A 17,888-nucleotide genomic window follows, 5' to 3' on the forward strand; every position below is an offset into this window, starting at 1 on the left:
AAGTTCATTTCTGTGGTTACTTGTTAGAACTGGTCCTGTACTTGATTTTTCTAAGGTAAAAAATTATAAATACTAATGCCTGAAACTTCCTCATTATAAAAAATTATAAATACTAATGCCTGAAACTTCCTCATTACTTCTCAAATGATAGAGAAGTAAAAAGAGCATACTATGGAAGTCCTCCTTATCTCTCCCACCTCACTATTCCCCTCTGCAGAAGGAGTCACTCATAATGACTGAAGGGGATCTGCCTAGGCCTCTTTCTATGCATTTACATTACACACCCACCACATACACTTTTTTTTCCTTTCTAACAGGAATAGGGTATAGATAGTATTATACAAATTCTGTATGCAGATCCTTTACTAACCCTTTAATTTCACACCATGAATGATGGGCACTAGAGCCCAAGCTTGGAGATGTCAGTGATTTTATTTTAATGAACTAGAGGCCTGGTGCATGAATTGGTGCATAGGTGGGGTCCCTAGGCCTGGCCGGTGATCAGAACCGATCAGGTTCCCTGTCTCCCTGAATCCACCCTCCTCCTTCCCTCACCGATAGTGTCCACTGCTACCCACCCCTGGCTCCCCATCCCAGCATGGGGCCCAGCCCCGATAGGGCGAACAGGGCCTGCCAGCCAAGGGGAGGGACCTGGGAGGTTGGCCGTTGGCCCTGAGGAGGGAGCCAGTCTTTGGCCCCCTCCGCCCCTCTGGGAAAGGGGCTGAGTCCACCACCACCCACCCCTGGTTCCCTAGCCCAGCCCAGGGGCCCAGCCCCTATCGGGCGATTGGGACCTGCTAGCAAGGGAAGAGACTGGTAGATTGGCCAGAAGGCTTCTTCGGCAATTAGGGCCTGCAGGCTGGAGGCAGCTCCTGCGTTGAGCATCTGCCCCCTGGTGGTCAGTGCTTGACATAGCATCTGGTTGTTCCAGTCGTTCTGTCATAATGTCACATATATATATATATATATATATATATATATACACACACACACACACACACACACACACACACACACACACATATATTCTGAGGTCAGCCTTTTCATCCCACTTCTGGGCCTTGGTTTCTCTTCTGGAAAGCTAGATACAATGTTATCCATCAGGCAAGAAGTGCCAAGAAGAAATGTGATTGGAACTCACAGGTGGCTACTTATGACATCCCAAAGTGTTCGCTTGAAGGGCTAGGTCATGACCTTGTCTCTAATTTCTCTTGGAGTTTTGTTTGGAAAAGTAAAAAGAGAGAAAGTTGTTGGCATTTTGCCTCTAGGAAGAATTTTGATTAAGCATCAACATATTTCAAGGTTCTGTGAAACTGAAGTCACATGAATGCTAAGTGATTTCTTGGCATCAAAAATCAATCTCTTGCATGTCAGCCCTAAAAAAATAAATACTTTTACCTTCTCCAATACCGGGAATAGCCAGATTGGCTTCAGCTATTACAGCAAAAGCTTTTAAAATAATTACTTCTAGAATACAATAATATTAACGATTAGTTTTGTGCTAAAATTGAAGTGATAAGTAGTTAAAAACTAGGAGTAATAAACCTTGGAAGTGTCATCGTGTAATAAGTTTGCCCTTTAGAAATATCATTTTTAACAATTTTGTTCATAGTGAATTGTTCAGGAAAAAATTAAATCCTTCACTAAATAATCCTGTCTATGATTTAGGTGAGTTCTTAAAATGATCTTTGATTTTCATACAGTAGAGTCAGACCCTTCAAAACAACAGATTTTTAAAAAACTGGTTATACCCTCATTTATAAAGTAGTTTCTATGTGCTGGGCACTGTGAATGCACAATCTTATTAACTCTGCAAACAGCCCAATGGAGTGATAATGACTATAATCACCCCATTTTAGAGATGAAGAAACTGAGGCTTTAGAGAGGTTTTGTAATTAGTGAAATGAATACAACATGTAAAAGGCAGACCTGAGATTCAAAACCTAAGTAGATGCTCGATGTGCCAGAGATATCTATTATAATGAGGCTAATTACTGCAGAAGTCTGGATTCACTGCAGGTCAGATCAATCCTTTGAAACGTGAGAGGAATGTGTAGTAGAAAGCAGGTGTGTGTGTGTGTGTGTGTGTGTGTGTGTGTGTGTGTAAAAATGAAGGATAACTGAGGTGGGAGGAACGGGAAGCTGGTAGACTTTTACAATATGGCTCTTTTGGAAAAAGCCCTCTTGGTGACTTGTCCTGCCAGGGTGCAGATTGACTGGTAGAGGGTGGAGGGAGCTGGCAGCTTCCCTCTGAGGACCAGAGGGGCTGGCCACCGGGAGGACCCTTGGGAAGAATAAACCCCTTCCTGTTGGGAATGTCAGTTCTGTAATTATATTAAGGTAAGGGAAGCTGTACTGAAGATTCTGTTTGGTGGCTCAGAACTTGAACTTCCCACCGCTGCTTCTTGCTCTTTTAAGTATTGCTTCAACACACTTCTATAATAAAAATCAGATTTTCCACTTCTGTTTTCTTTTTAAGGACAGTTGCTAGTTTAAAATGTAAAGAAGTCCATGCTTTGGCCAGGGGCCCCGTTAGTTGGAGCATCACTTGCCCCATACACCAAAGGTTGTGGGTTCAATTCCAGTTCAGGGTACATACCTGGGTTGCAGGTTCAATCCCTAGTTAGGTGCTTACAAGAGGCAACTGATCAATATATATTTTTCCTCTATCTCCCTTCCTTTTTCTCTAAAAGTCAATAAGAAAACATATCCTTTGTGAGAATTAAAAAAATTAAAAGAAGTAGAATTTGCTTTCTCTTTTTTTTCCTCCCTCTCTCCACTCCTGACCCCACCCACATTCATGAGAGTTAGCTATACTAAAATCTCACCCCTCCAGCAGGTATCTCTCAAAAGCTGCATCTCTTACAGTTATTACATTCAGGAATTTTAACACTGATCGTTGATAGAAAACTGTTATCCAAAATACTGTCCATATTGACATTTCCCAATTGTTTCAATAATGTGATTTACATAATTTATTTAAAATTTCTGATCCCAGGATCCAATCAACACTCATGCATTGCATTTATTGCCTGGTTTCTTTAGTTTAGAAGCAGTTTCTTCGAAATTTTTTCTGTTCTTTCTATCACTGACATTTTTTAAATGTCCAAGTGAGTTGTTTTGTAGAATGTTTCTCAATTTGAATTGAACAGACTGTTTTCCAATGATTAAATGAGATTTAGTTGATAGAGCCAAGTGATCCTGAGGGCATTTTTATACTCTATTTACATATTTTCTGTATTTAATACAAATATAAATATAGAAATATATATTATAGAAGTCATGTAATTACATGATTAGAAAATGTAAATAGAAATACAAAATATAAAGACGTCCCCCTGTCCCAGTCAGTGCCTTTCCCTAAAGTGACACTATCAACAGGTTTTAGTTTCTTTCCTGAAAAACATGTATGTGCAACTGCATATCCATCTCCATGTTTATATGTGCTGTTTTGTTTACACAAAAGGAGTTGTGCAATCAAAGGCTCAGACCTTGAACCACTTTTCATTCCCAAGGTGAAATGAATCTCACAGTTGTTGCCTGGTTTGAAGAAATTTCCATCACTTCTGAGGGGACTTTGTGGGCTTCTACTGACAGCGTTTTGATGATTCACATGGACCAAGGTCAGTGTCCTCAGTGGCAGTCTGGCCTTAGCCCACCTAATCACATGGCTCCCTGATGGGATTGATTGGGAAAACCCTGTGGTTGATGAACTCAGGAGAGCTTTTCCCAAGGCTGACAGGAATGAAGGCCTCTGCTAATGGTGATGGTTAGGATGGCTGCCGCTGCTGCTTCATTGGCTCTTAAAAACAAGTGAAAATCCACATAACATAACATTTACCATTAGGTTCTCTGCTGACCAATATGGCGACATAGGTAAATGACTATACTTGCTGCCTCCCACAACCACATCAGAATCACAACTAAGATACAGAACAACTATCACCCAGAACCACAGGAAAGCTGGTTGAATGGAAGTCCTACAACCAGAGAAGAAGAAAGTGCATTGAGACTAGTAGGAGGTGAGGAGGCGAGGAATGGGCCCGTTCTGCACCTGGGTGTGCCGCTTTTTTAATAGGGAGGGAGATCCCCTCTGTGGAGGCTGCCTGGAGGAGCAAGGGGTCCCAGCTACAGACCAGACTCCCAGCCCAGGGTCCCAGAGCTGGGGAAAGAAGTCCCTACAGGCAGTAAGAACTACTCACTGTAAAAACCAGTGTGGATTGGGGCTGAGTGACACACAGGCTGCTAGAGATCCAGCTGCTCCTCTTAAAAGGCCAGCACCTTGAACTGAATTTACAAGCTCCTGCTTGCTCTGAGCTCTAGTGCAGGGTGAGGCTCTGAGGCACCCAGACAGATATAGGGAGAAACTGGACTGTCTGGAATCAGGGCAGGAATGTGGGGGTGGCTTTCTTTCAGACGGAGGTGCTCAGAGGTGTGCTCTCAGCGGTCAATGTTCCTGGGCTGAAACCTCCCATGTACAGGGCTGACTAGCAGACATTTCTGTTGCTCTATCCTGGAGATTTTCCAAGACCCCGCCCCACCCAATTTACACCCCGGCCCAAGTTGTGCATAGTGGCTTTTGCATATGAATGGCCTGTCCTTTCTCAGCATAAAACTCCAGGAAAAGTCTTCCTCTTTGAACAAAGATTTCAGAATTTCTGCTGTCAAAAAGTATTGCTTACTATTTACTCCATCCTGAATCTGTACTGGTGTGTGTGTGTGTGTGTGTGTGTGTGTGTGTGTGTGTGTGTCTACAATCACCTAGACAGGCATCAGCAGGAAACTCCTTAAGAATTCATTTGATGGCTAATGGTGGAAAAATCCCAGGATTTAAAAGGAGCCGGAAAAAATGCCCGGCTTGCTTTCCAGACAGATGTAAAATCTTCACCTCCCCTAGAATTAAAGCCCCGAGCCCTCCAGTGGGGTGGGAGAGAAGGAAGCGCAGGCTCTGAGAGCAGGAAGGTAATGTCAAGGTGCTCATCCCTTGGCGGCACCAAACATTGTTTAGGAGATGAAGTCTGATGACTTCCCCTCTCTCCCTCCCAGCTTCTCCCAGTCCTTTCTACACTTAGCATTTTAGAGACTGCAACGAGAAAGGGCATCCTGCAGGGAGCCAACCGCATCCTGAGGAATGTTCCATGGCCCGCCTTCCATATTTTCTATGGTGTAAATCCTGCTGCTCCACAGAGGTTGTCTCTCCTTCCACAGCCAGCTGAGCCCTCCTCACCCACGCCCATTCCTCTTCTCCTTTTTTCAAGTCCCTCTCAGAATCCTGACGGTCACATCCTTCCCAGACTGTAACTGCACCAGAAGGCAGGGCTTGCTTTCTCCGTGGACAATGGCTGCCCAAGACTGAAACATCAGGCCCCCCATCAGTCGTCCTTCCAAGGTCCCAATGTCAAGCCCGCCACTGTGGGAGGAGGGAAGTGTTTTGCTGATCGCATAGCTTCAGCTTTGAGAGTTCTTGCACATTGAAAACAAACAGAACAGGCTTTCCCACAACATGTTTTTGAGACCCACTTGGTAATTTGGGTGGGGTTGGAAGAAACCAAGTGTCTGGCCTCTCCCTGGGGATATTAGTCACCCAAATTATGTTTCAAGATTTAAAAATATATATATTAGACAAGTTGGTACATGGTGGTAGCTGTCAGACTGGCCACTCCTTGTTGAAGCTTGTAGTTTTGGAATTCTGATTTAACTTCTCAATAAAGGCCAGTGGAGAAGGATCCTGGGTATTTTTTGGAATGCAATTTTCTTATTGAGGTGTAACAGAGGTAGGGGGCAGGGAGCATGGGAAAGGTGGGCATGACTGAAATAGGTATAAGCCCCAGATGTCATCTCTGCACCAGATGAATGCTACCTGGGTCCCTGTTCACCAGGAAAGAATGAGAACAATTGCAGAGAAAAGCAAATTCGAGACCACTGAAGGTTGGGGATGTATAAAAGCAACTATATTAATATAATCCGAAGTTCTTGAAAGGTTGAGCCTCTTCTTGCAATATCTTCAAGACCTCATTAGAGAGCAAGTCAAAGACACAACAAAGGCCCAGAAAGGGTTGGCAGGATCTTATTCACCAAATTCCAGAAGACTCAAATAAGAACGTTCTGATAGGAGTATCTTTAGGTCTATTGAAAAAGAGTTTCTGCATAAGAGACTGCGAAGTGTAAAGAGGTTACCCCCCAAATCATGCAGTTTGAAAAATGAAGACATTCAAGTCATGGATGATAGATTCCCATCCTTTAAGGATGAGAGTATGAGGAAAACTGGTTCTCGTTATTTTAAAGAAAAAAAGCTTACATCCTCCTAAGTTAATACTGGGAGATGATTTGGGGTACTGAATCCTACCCTGTAGCTAATCTTCACCTTCCTCTAGAGTTGTGCTCTCCAATGTGGAAGCCACTGGCCACGTGTGGGTATTGGACACAATTATATTGATCAACTCTTCCCAATTATTCCTCAATAAAGTTAAAAAAGGAAGAAATGTAGCTAGTTTGAATTGAGATGTGCTGTAAGTATAAAATACACACTAGAGTTCAAAGATTTAGCATGCAAAAAAGAATGTAAAATATCTCATCAATAACTTTTTTCATCCTATATAATAAAGAGCTAATATGCAAATGGTCAGTATGCACTCGCACCCTAATGACAGGTTTCTGTCATTATTTCTTCAAATAGATTTTCAATATCTTGCTCTCTTTCTTCTTCTGGCACTCCCATAATTTGGATGTTGGTACACTTGAAGTTGTCCCAGAGGCTCCTTACACTATCTTCATATTTTTGGATTTTTTTTTTCTTTTTGTTTTTCTGGTTGGGTGTTCTTTGCTTCCTCATATTTCAAATCTTTGACTTGATTCTTGGGATCTTCTAGTCTATTGTTGAATCTCTGTATATTATTTTTTATTTCAGTCAGTGTACGCTTAATTTCTGACTGGTCCCTTTCCATTTTTTGGCATTCTCACTAAGATCCTAAAAGGTCTCGCTAAGTTCCTCGGAGGTTTTTAGTAGATTCTTGAGTAACCTTATAACTGTGGTTTTAAACTCTATATCCAATAGCTTGTTTTTTTTTTCTATTTCTTTCATTTGTGACAAGTTTATTTGTCTCAACATTTTGGCTACTTCCCTGTGTTTGTTTCTATGTATTGGGTAGCTGCTAAGTCTCCTTGAGTTGATAGAATGGTGGCCTTGTGCAGTAGGTGTGCTATAGGGTCCAGTGGCTCAGCCTTCCCAATCACCTGAGGTGGACACTCATGGTGCACCCCTTTGTGGGCTGTGTGCAAGGTTTGTTGTAGTTGAGACTTGATTGCTGTTGGTGTCACTGGGAGAAATTGACCTCCATGCCAATTGGCTGTAGGGACCAGCTGTGTCTACAATGGAGGAGCTGCTGTGCAGGAAACACCTTATGGGGCAGGAATTTCTTCAGTGGGGCTTTAGTGCTCACTGAGTCTGCCCCTTGAGTGTGTCTCTTGTGGATATGAAGAGTTGTAATCTGGTATGGTCTCACACTGACCACTGGGTGCACTGGCTCTTGGATCTCCAGGGAGGTGCAAAGTCAGCCACTGACTGAAGCCACCCAGCAGGAGCTACAGAGAGATCTGCAGATCCCTCCTCTTTGTTTGGGTTTTGAAGTAACCAGAGGAGACCCCGCTATGAAGCAAGACAGGCTGGTGCTGGTGTTAGCCTTGGGCCTTTTATTGATAAGTTTGGGGCTCCCTGAACCAGCTATATCTTGTTTGACAGATTTTACGGTGAGAAAGGACAGGCCATTCATATGCAAAAGCCACTGTGCACAACTTGAGTGAGCTTCCAAATTGGGTGAGACGGGGTCTTGGGGAATCTCCTGGGCAGAACAACAGAATTGTCTGCTAGTCAGCCCTGTACATGGAGGTTTCAGCACCGGAACAATGACCACTGAGAGCACCTCTGTCTGAAAGAAAGCCACCCCCACATTCCTGCCCTGATGCCATTCAGTCCAGTTTCTCCCCATATCTGTCTGGGTCCCTCAGAGCCTCACCCACCACTAGAGTTCAGAGCAAGCAGGAGCTTGTAAATTCAGTTTGAGGTGCTGGCCTTTTAAGAGGAGCAGCTGGGTCTCTAGCAGCTTATGTGTCACTCAGCCCCAATCCACACTGGTTTTTACAGTGAGTATTCTTACTGCCTGTAGGGACTTCTTTCCCCAGCTCTGGGACCCTGGGCTGGGAGTCTGGTCTGTAGTTGGGACCCCTTGCTCCTCCAGGCAGCCTCCGCAGAAGGAATCTCCCTCCCGATTAAAAAAGTGGCACAGGGTGGGTGCTGACCAGCCCGTTCCACACCTTTGCACCTCCTACCAGCCTCAATGTGCTTTCTTCTTTTCCTCTCTAGTTGTAGTACTTCCTCTCAGCCAGCTTTCCCGTGGTTCTGGATGATAGTTGTTCTGTATCTTAGTTGTAATTTTGATGTGTGAGGCAGCATGTATAGACGTTTACCTATGCCACCATCTTGATTCTTTCCCCAATAAAACCCTCTTACTTATTTTCATGTGGCAAGTAGAAACATAAAAATTAGATATGTGGCTTATCTCGGTGGCCCACATTCTGTTCTTATTGGAGCCTGTTGCATCACAATCCTTATTAATAAGGATTGCCATGATCATGTGTAAGGGGTTAATGGTAATATGGCCCAAACATGGAAAGTGCTGACTTGTGGTGTGGCTGGAATGTCCAAAAGTCAGTGTACTGAAGGTCATAGGCACACCACCAGAGCATAAACACATAGATTCTTATTGATAAAAACAACATTTTTAAACCTGTTTTTCTGGAACTGCTTTATTTGAAGTTCATTTCCCTGACCTGAAGGCTTCTAATTATAGTAGGTATCCAATGCTAGTGTTGTGTATTCATTTATTTAAGGCACTTAGAACAGTGCTCCATAGTAAATGCTTTATAAACATTTGCTATTTATTCACCCATTTCTTATGGGACAGTGAACCTCTTTAAATAAATGGATTTTCTGGATAGTGGTAACATTCCTTTGTGTGTGTGTTTTTTGCCCCAAGTTTTTAGTTTAGGGGAATGGTTACCTATTTTGGTTATTTTCCAGCTGTTAGGGACTGCACTGATTGGGCCTGCCCAAGTGCCACTTGGGCCAATGATGGAATATAGACCCTCTTTCTAGTGAGAAGGTTTGGATGTGGTCTATGGCCCACCATGCCACTGTCTGGGATGGATTTTATTTCTGAGACATCTAATTAAGCACTAGATGTAGTTTCCCTGCCTTACTTCCCTCATGCTCTCCCTGGGCTCCTTTATATCTATATCTTTATCTATATCTATATCTATATCTATATCTATATCTATATATCTATATCTATATCTACATCTACATCTATATCTACACCTATACCTATACCCATACCTATACCTATACCTATATCTATATCATCTCTATCTATCTATCTATCTATCTATCTATTTATCATCTATCTATCTATCTATCTATCTATCTATCTATCTATCTAAAAGGCTAATATGCAAAGTGTCCCCTTGGGAGTTCAACCAAGAGTTTGACCACTAGCTATGATGTGTGCTGACCACCAGGGGGTGGTGTAGAATGAAAAAAGGCCTGATCAAACCTGATCGCGGCCGGACCTAGGGACCGTACCTATGCACGAATTTTGTGCACCAGCCTCTAGTTTTATATATATCCCTTATATATATTTTATTGATTTCAGACAGGAAGAAAGAGGGAGAGAGAGAGAGAGATAGAAACATCAATGATGAAAAAGAATCATTGATTGGCTCCCTCCTACACACCCCCTACTGTGCATGTGCCCCAACTGGGAATTGAAATGGAACCACTTGGTTCATAGGTTGATGCTCAACCACTGAGCCACACCAGCTGGGCTCCTTTTTTGCTCTGGACATCTTGACCATGGTGTCTGTCACACCTAAAACCTACCTTTGGCTGATAGTGTCCTGACACCCCATCACATAGCCCATGCTTATTAAATGTGGCCGTCTTTAATGGTGATTAGTTAGAAAAGATAAATAAATTTGGCCCTGAGCTAGCTACTCATAACTGGGTAATGCAGATCTCAGCTGTTCAGCTGCTGCTAAGATCATCTCGGTCAGTGGCTCTGAACAATAGGTGAGCTTTAAAAGACCTCACATTTTGAAAGGATACACTCTCTGCAATTCTGATTTACTGGGTTTGAGGCGGGGTTTTGGCATTGGTACTTTTGAAAAGCTCCCAAAGGGCCCTGGCCAGTGTTGCAAAGTGGTTAGAGCATCGGTCCACCCACTGAAGGGTCTCTGTTTTGATTCCTGATCAAGGGCATATACCTGGTTGCAGGTTCAATCCTCCAGCCGCATGTGGGAGGCAACCAATTGATGTGTCTCTCTCACATCAACGTTTCTCTCCCCCCTCCTCCCTCCTTTCCTTCCACTCTCTAAAAAGCAATGGAAAAAATATCGGGTGAGGAGTAACAAAAAAAATATTTTTCAAATAAGCAAAAAAAACCTCCCCAAACTCCCCAAATGACTCAATACACTTAATTAAGAATCACTAGCTAGACAATAATAGGAACAGATATTCTAGAGTCACTTTGTGTGTTAAATAATTAATTTATTTGATGTCAAGATTAGATCGCTAATATTTTAGTTCAAACTTCACAGGGTACCCCTTGTAGACTTCTGTGTATAAAATGTGTGTGTGTGTGTGTGTGTGTGTGTATTTATTTTGTGCATTCCCAGCAATCAGCACAATGCCTGGCACAGAGCAGGCTCTAATTAGTCACTGCTGAGCTGATGACTATGAGTACTGAATACATATTTGTAGAGAAAATATCTTTAAAAATTTTTGAATTTACTGGGATAACATTGGTTAATAAAATTATATAGGTTTCTAGTGTACAGTTCTATGGTATACCACCTGTATATTGTATTGTGTGCTCAAAGCCAAGTCTCCTTCTGTCATCATTTATTCCCCCGTTACCCTCTTCTGCCTGCACCTTTTCCTTTCCCCTGTGATAACCACCAAACTGTTTCTGCATATTTATTCCTCACCTGAGGACATTTTTCCCATTGCCCTTTTCAGAGAGAGAGTGGAAGGGAGGGAGAGAGGGGCAGAGAAAGAGAGAGAGAAAAACATTGATGCGAGAGAGACACCTCGGCCAGTTGCCTCCCACACGCGCCCCAATCTGGGGTGGGGAGTGAACACAACCCAGGCATGTGTCCCTGACTGGGAATGGAACCCTTGGCCCTTTGGTGAGCAGGCCGATGCTCCAACCACTGAGCAACACCAGCTAGGGCTATACACTTTTTTGTTTATTTAATCCCTTTACCCTTTTCACCCAGCCATCCTCTCCCCCCACCCCAGAGAAAATATCTTTAAAATGCATTGCATGAAATGTTTTTCAAGATGACTTTAAAATATCTTTTAAAATGTTTTCAAAAATTCTATCAAATGTTCTGTGTTTCAAATAAATGAGAAACAGGCTTCAAAAGCGTCTGGCAGGTGGCCCCATGGAGAAGGCCCACTGAAGAGTTCTCTCTGTGCAGAGCGCTTGGAAGGGGGGGCTCATGAGCTTTTGCACAGGCAGGAGGGGTGCAGCTGCAGGTGTGGCCTTTGTTGACACCCCGCTCCACTCTGTGGCAGTTATTGCTGCTTCCTGCTTGAAGAGAGCAGCACAGGGACCGCGGCTGTCTGCTGTCTGCATCTGCCACGGGTCAGGCTATGTTGAAGGCGGTGGTGATCCGAAAAGGGAAAACAATGGTTAGTCTGCCCCTGGGAGCCTGGCCTGTGGGGTAATGATCTTCACAGGTCAGCTGACCCCGTGGGGCCACCCTGAGCAGAGCAGCACCTGTGGCTGCAGAGACAGCTGCTGGCCTCACCCGCTCACCCACCGCCCTGAGACCTCCAGCCCCGGATGCCCGTGGCGGTCAGGTCTGCTGTTTCCTCCGGCGCCTCTGTGCTTGCTCCCACACCCCACCCAGCCCACCGTTTCTTAGGTTTTTAAAGAAGAAACAAGCCGCAGACACGTCTAAAAACTGTTCAACAGATGAGGAATTCTAAAAATGACTGAAGAATGACCTCTATGGGCTACGAGCCTTGTACAAAGCTGCGCCTTCGAGAGCCCCCGGGGGAAACCCACGCCCACGTGGTTGGCCAGTTGCATCTTTTCAAAACCCACATTAGACGGTGATTTGAATTCGTTTTTAATTTAGCAAGAATTTGTTCCGTGATGTTCCACTTTCACCACCTCTCTGTCAGAAATGGAAAGGACCCTGTTCTCAAGTTGTTGGTTTTTTTTTTTCTTTAATAAATCTTGTTGTCCTGTTTGTTCCTTTGTGACTGCCGGGAAAGGAGGAGTTCACAGTAGTTTGAAGGGGAGGTCACAGGTGAAGAAAGAGAAGAAAATAAGTGTGTGTGTGTGTGTGTATGCTTTCCACAAGTGTGCACGTCCCTAAACTGCACCTGCACCCCCAGTCCCCACCCAGCTTCTCTGTCAGTGAGAGCAGGTCAGTGCAAAGCCATCTGAGAAACCACAGGCCGCCCCAGGGACGGCTGCTGCCTTTGCTCCTCCGCCGAAAATGACTCTCACAGGCACGGAGGAAAGCAGCTGGTCTCAGATCCACAACTCGAGAAGGAGCCAGCGAGGAAGTCTTCATAGCTACAGAAGATTGGGAACCTGAAAGTATAAATGAGATATGGGAGCTCTCTGCCCCTCAGTTAGTACTGAGTATTTATTGAGTATCTGCCATGTGCCAGGCCCTCTGCTCGCTTGCTGGGCGTACACTGGTGACAAGAAGCCCTCTTTCACCGAGCTGAGGGCAGTGGTCTCTAAACTTTAGTCATTGCACGGCTCTATAGGAAAAATGGAGTCTATGCTGCTTTTGTTTATTATTAAATTATGTAATATATTGCTATATTATGTGTATCCTATACAACAAATGGATTAGGGTGAGAAAAATATTATCATCTATAGAGAGATAGATAAGTTTCAGCATTTTCTTCTTACCCCCCAATGGCTTATCTCTCACAACTTTTTGGGGTCTGGCACCCACTATGGAGACCACAGATGGGAATAAAAGCATGATTCGGAGTTCGATTTTTCTGGCCCTAGCCCATAATTTTTGTGTGAGCTAGGATTTTTTAATTTAATATCTATAAGCCTCAGTTTTTCCATTTGTAAAATGGGTGTTATAATAATAGCTTCCCTAGAGTTACAGTGAAGGTCAAATGAAATAATCATGTCAAGTGCTTAGAAGGCTTCCAAGTATTTGTAAAGAGCTCAATAAATGTTAGTTATTATTATAATTATTATAGTCTCTTTGGGGAGAAAAACAATTAACTGACGAAATACTTAATTTCAATTTTGGTAAGTATCGTGAAGGGCGAGTATAGGAGAGTGCATATGAGGGGGATTTAACCTAGTCAGTTTTGAGCTGTGTTTTGAGCTTAGGAGAGAGCATTCGCGCTGAGGGAGCATTTCCCAGTCAGGAAAGAATCTAACTCATTGGAGGAGGGGGACAAAGGCCCCGTGAGGAGAGATTGCCCCCAGAGGCAGTGGGAGAATACTGTAAGTTTTTGTATCTGTTAAGGCACTTAGTCACAAAAAGCAAAACCCGCAGTAGTTTAAACAGAAATGGACGTTATTAAAGGATATAAAGACACTCTCCAAATCCCCAGGAGGGCCAGAGTCAGGCGTGGAGGTCAGGAAGCCAGAACGATGCTCAGACCAACCACACCACCAGAGTCTATCAGCAGCCTCTGCTGCTGCCTTCAGTCTAGACTCCGCCATTACCACCCCTTCTAGAACATGGGTTCTGCGTGGTTGGCTTCCTCATGTGGCTCACTTCGACTGACGCCTTAACGCCTTATGTAAGAACATCTTTCGGGTAGCGCTTGGGCCATGTGGGTGAGGCCTACCTGCAAGGAAGCAGGGCAAGTTAGATTTTTGGCTTTTACTAGTACTGTGGGGAAGTGACTACCCCTGAGATGGGACATTCCCCACTTGTAGGAATGATGTCAAGGATTTTGGACTTGACTGCTCTCACATCATCAGATGTTTGCTTTGTAGGGCTGGAGAGGGGCAGGGATGGAGATTCAACATTCTTCTTTGCAGAAATGGAAGAGAATAAAACAAGCCTCAAACAACCAAACCCCAAACCCAACCATTAAAAAAAAAAATGCATACCTCCTGGAAATTTCATTCATTGGAAATTTTAACAAACCCTTTTCAAGGTTTAGTGCTGAAGGGAGTTAATGCATGAGTTTGAACTGTATGTCATTCCAGTTTACAGTTTATCTCGAGAAAATTGTAGGTCTTTTCTATCAAAGTTACAATCTGGAAAGGCCCGACTCAGATGCCAAAATTAGTTTGTTTTTCTGTGAGGTGGTCGGTCAAGGACTGGAAGGACCCGAAGGAACAAAAATATGAGATGAAAGTGTTTTGTGTGTCAGAGGAAAATGGATCAAGGAAGTAAGATGAAGGTCAAACAAGAGAAGCCACTTTGTTTAGAAAAGCTGCCTTGGAAAAAAAAAAAACAACCCTTAATGATATCATGATTTTTGTTGATTCAGGACGCTAGTTGAGATGGCAGGACATTTTTTTATATTACCAGAAACAAATTAGTGCTTTACTTCAAGTAATAAATAATGCATTTCTAAACACAGAGAAAATATATAAAAAAAATAGCTGTGGAAAAGAAGGTCAAAGTGAAACTATGGTAGGATAATTTATATGCAGCTCAATATATTCTGTTTGGTAGTCTGACTTAAGGCCAAAAATAGGATTTTCACTCAATTGTGTTATTTAAAATAAAGTGGTACAGTACTTTAAAAATGGAAGGTTGTGAAACTCTTTAGTATTATAATACAAATCATTTTAATTATTAACGGATTATTTAGCAAGTTGAAACATTATAAACAAGTTAAATTCCTTAAAAAAAGAAATGTTCTTGTAGTCAAGAAAAAAATTTTTTGACTATATTTTTGGCATCAGCATCTCCCTGAAACTTGTACTAACTTTTGTTTCAGTGATTTCTCCTGATAATATGGCTCTTAATCTTTTGGGGGACTCATGGAACCTTTCAGTATCTAATGAACATTATGAATTATGTTCCTAAAAAAAAATAGTGTCTCATCTCAGTCCTGCAACGTATTGGTGTGTAATTTCAAGGAGGTTCAAGAACCCCAAGTTGAACTCCTGATTTAAGTCCTGGCTCTCTTCCCAAAGATCATGATGAAAAAAGGAAGCTCAGGCTTGTGGTCGGTGATGATGTTCTCAAAGATGGACAGTCTCAAATGTGGCAGTGGCGCGCACCAGGCCTCCTTGTACCCTGAGAGGCTGGATTTGGGGGTGTTGGCTTAGTGACCGAGAGGAGTTTTGCATCAGGAGCCAATCAGTTAGTTTTTATTAACTGCCACTGGCTAGGTAGAATGGAAGTGAAAGTGGCAATAGCACTGCTTCCTGCTGGCTTCTCAGGATCCTACCCTCATAAACAGCCCTCGCCTGGACCAACTCTCTGCCTTCCTCCTGGGATTCCTGCGGTGTTAGTGCTGTGCAATAATGTGTTCTTGTTAACTTCCTAATGACAAGTAATAGCTTTCCTGCTGGGTTTTTACTTCCAGGTAGACACGTGCATTTTGAAAGAGAAGGGACTTCCATGTCTTTATTCAAAGGCTGTCTCTTCTGGCGGGTCTGGTTGGGAGGGCAGGGGCTGGGAGCAGAATTCGGGGTTGGTCTCTTTGTTGAATTTGTGAAACTTCAGAACATAAGACCAAGTCTTTTAATTGCAAATTTACACATACGATGAAAATGAAATACCTCATTTTGGATAGTGAACGGGAAATACCCATTTCCACAAGGAGGAAGTAGCTTGGTAGCATTTCTTTCCCAAAGAGGCTGTAGTACAGTGTCCTGGCCAGACTTCAGGATTTAGAGTGAAAAGTCTGGTTCTAATTCTGCCTCTGCATTACAACAACTCAGGATGGGTGGGGGAGATTTGAGGCTCCTTAAAAAGTGATTTCACCCGAGGGCTCCTAACAGGCCCCGTTTTGTGGCTTCCAGTTTTGAACATTGCTGATGAAACCATGACAACAGTATTAACCCTGCAGGCTTAATTTGGGGCAAATTTCTCAACTTCCTGAGCCCCGTTTCCTCTTCTGTAAAATGACTGTAGAATACCCACCTCACAGTGTTGTTAGGTGTCCTTAAGTGAAATAATATATACTATGTATTTCATCAATCCTGAGACACATATTACTCTCCACTCTCCTGCCCCTGCATTAAAAAGTTCTCTGGAATTGAGATGGCATCTTGGAGTAGGGCCAGGTTTTAGGGGGCCTGAGCCTTATATTATTTGGAAATCTTTTCAAAAAGAAAATGTAAAATGATGAATGCAAAATTAGGAAAGAATGTGAATATTTATTTAGATAAGAAATCATAAAAAATTACACATTTAAAAAAGCTGACCTAACTCACAAATACTATAAAATTCATAAAGGCAACCTAATATTTATTAATTAACTTCCCGACACATTTCCGTAACACCACCTCCTCCTCCTCCTCCTCCTCCTCCTCCTCCTCCTCCTCCTCCTCCTCCTCCTCCTCCTTCTTCTTCTTCTTCTTCTTCTTCTTCTTCTTCTTCTTCTTCTTCTTCTTCTTCTTCGTTTTTTGGCTGTGTGACAGTGATTTTGTTAAGTCATTTTCTGTAGAAAGAATAGGTACACAATTCAGTCTTCCTTCTCTATTGTTGATGGACATTTATTTTTTACTATAGATAATTTAGAAAAGTGTTTTCCAGCTTCATCACTTGTGAGATACCTTCTTAGGATTGTTGTTTGATTTGGAAATGCTTCTCTAACGTTTCTTTCATATGTGTGCTGTTAATATTTGGAAGAATTTTCCACAGACTCATTTTTGCCTTCATAAACTTCAAACCATTTCCCCATGCTCTATATGTCTGGTGGGCCTAGTGGGACATGTTTATATTGCATACACACTCCAGCCCTGCACCTGGGGGTCCCACTGCCAGGAGAGCTGGCATGGTAGGGGGTAGGATGGTGGAGGCCATTGCTACACCAGGATGGCTAGCAATAACTAAACTAAATAATGTGACAGTGACCATATATATATCCCACTGGACCCAGTCTGTCTGTATTCCCAACTTCACTTCCCCTTTAGCAAGATCCCCAAATTGCCCATGGCCAATCCAGTGCCACACAGCACAAGGGGAAGTGGGACAGAGGGGAAGTCAGAGTGAAAAGAGACAGTGGGCTGATTATAGTTAAAATATCTTTTGCAGATTTTACAAAAACGTATGGCCATGTGATCACACGGAAGGTCTATGCAAGTGCAGGGCCTTGAGGCTTTGCCTTCTCTTCACAGTAAGTACACCACGGATGGCATCCTTCAGTTCATGGCCTTGTTTTTGCTTTTTGGGTGGCACATGAAATAATGGATGTGTTACAGTTGGTGGCAACTTAGATTCCGTACGATACATGCAAAGCACCCCACACAACGCCTGGCACACAGCAGGGCTCTGTCCGTGCTCCTCCCTCCCTCCTAAAGAACAGAGGCTCCAGCAGCGGCAGAGGGCTGTGTCCTTCAACTGCGTTATTGAAGAATCAGCTTTGCATACGTTGATATACCATTAGTTTGCCTATAAAAATTTTAAATTGCAGTTTTTGAATTCATGGATCTTAGTTCAAAGTCAATAGAAGGCGATTGATGGGTAACCAGTGGGTGCCTGGGGACAGAAGGCGTCCTGTTACTCTGTCTGTGGTCGATGATAATGCGCTCACTTCCAGCCTTTCACTAAGAACCAGGGAGAAATGGGCTGCAATGCATTGAAGACACCTGACTTTTGCAGAATAAAGGAGAATTCTCCCTGGACTCAGCCCTCAC

This window comes from Pipistrellus hanaki (assembly GCF_964339955.1).
Source record: "Pipistrellus hanaki genome assembly, chromosome: 8".
NCBI lineage: Eukaryota > Metazoa > Chordata > Mammalia > Chiroptera > Vespertilionidae > Pipistrellus > Pipistrellus hanaki.